This window comes from Vicia villosa, linkage group LG3 (genome assembly GCF_029867415.1).
Source record: "Vicia villosa cultivar HV-30 ecotype Madison, WI linkage group LG3, Vvil1.0, whole genome shotgun sequence".
Classification (NCBI taxonomy): Eukaryota; Viridiplantae; Streptophyta; class Magnoliopsida; order Fabales; family Fabaceae; genus Vicia; species Vicia villosa.
In genome coordinates this window covers 78,007,141-78,008,957 of record NC_081182.1, presented here as the reverse complement: position 1 = coordinate 78,008,957, position 1,817 = coordinate 78,007,141, and the positions used below count along the sequence as shown (strand labels likewise).

The following is a 1,817-nucleotide window of genomic DNA, read 5'->3' as shown; positions in this document are numbered from 1 at the left end:
ATTTCATCTCATATCCTTCAGTGCTTGATATTATTCTTCAATATGTGATTGAATTTTCTAGAATTGTAAAATAGTTTGTTATCCTACAAACTTATACTTTTCTTCCACCAATCAAATTGCATTTTCAAGTGAATTCTCTATGAAAGGTTTATGTGGTGTTTTGATTTTGTAACATACATGATGAACATTCCTTCCTTATTGATGTCAGCATGTTTTTTCTTTCTTGCTTTACTTTGTTTCTAACTTTTAACATTTTGTGTAGATATATGATCATCAACATCACATGGGCCTTCTCATATTGGAGAGAAAGGCGTGAAAGATGCTTACATAGGAAGTGTAAGCTACTTGAATAATATCCTCCCTTGCAAAACCAAATATTCTATTTTATATTCCATGCCATTTTTATTTCCATTCTATTTTCTCACTTGAATAATATCCATTTTTATTCAAAGTTTGAGTTAGCATTTCTTATTGTTTTTTGTAGCTTGAGAAGGCCTTGAATGAGATGCGTAATGAATGTGCTGAAACAAGGGTTGCAGCTGAGAGTAAATTAGTTGAAGCACACTAATTGATAGAAGAAGCTTAAAAGAAGTTTACGGAGGCTGAAGCCAAAGTGTGAGCTGTAGAATCTTTGCAAGCATAAGCTACTCAATATAAAAATGTGATTTTAAACTGATTTATAAACTCTTTTACGTGCTTGGTAGTGTATAAATTGGGTCTGCATGTTACTTGATATTGTTGTGTGTGAATTGGAATTATTTTAACTGTATGCAATTTGTTTATAAATTTGATTTCAAACTGATTTTGAAACTCTTTTTTGTGTGCTGGTTAGTGTATGAATTGGGACTCCATTTCATTGCTCTGTGAGCTTCCTCCACCGTCTACAATTCTCACCACAACAGCACGAAATGGCCAAAGTGGAAGCAAAAACCGTTGTTCCTGAATCTGTTTTGAAGAAGCAGAAGAGGAATGAGGAATGGGCTTTGGTGAAGAAGCTGGAACAGGAGTCAGCGAAGAAGAAGAGATCTGAGATAAGGAAGCTCATTTGGAGTAGAGCTAAGCAGTACGCTAAGGAGTATGACGATCAGCAAAAGGAGTTGATTAGCTTGAAGCGTGAAGCCAAGCTTAAGGGTGGCTTTTATGTTGACCCTGAAGCTAAGCTCCTCTTCATTGTCAGGATCAGAGGTATCAATGCCATGGACCCAAAATCAAGGAAGATTTTGTAGCTTTTGCGTTTGAGACAGATCTCTAATGGTGTATTTCTCAAAGTTAACAAAGTCACCGTTAACATGCTCCACATGGTAGAGCCATATGTTACCTATGGGTATCCTAATCTGAAGAGTGTCAGGGAATTGATCTACAAGAGGGGGTATGTGAAGGTTGATAGGCAGAGAATTGCTTTGACTGACAACTCTATCATCGAACAGTTTCTTGGAAAGCACGGGATCATTTGCATTGAAGATCTGATTCACGAGATCTTGACTGTTGGACCTCACTTCAGAGGGGCAAACAACTTCCTATGGCCTTTCAAGCTCAAAGCTCCTTTGGGTGGCATGAAGAAGAAAAGAAATCATTATGTTGAAGGTGGCGATGCTGGCAACAGGGAAGAATACATCAACGAACTTATTATAAGGATGAATTAGATTTTGGCACATGGTTCTGCTAAGGATTAATTATCCAGTTATCCAGCTTAAGACATTTGTTTTTGTTAATTCCAGTTTTGTTTTAAAAGATTTTTGTGGTGTTATTTTGAATGCTGAGCAGATTGAGATGTTTAGTTCATTGCTTGCATTAAAAGGTTTTAATTTGCATAATAA

At 36.3% G+C, this 1,817-nt stretch overlaps 1 pseudogene; it reads left to right on the top strand.

Annotated features, from left to right (window-relative positions):
• The first annotated feature begins 257 nt into the window (after positions 1-257).
• Positions 258-1,817, top strand: LOC131656143 (large ribosomal subunit protein uL30w-like; annotated as a pseudogene).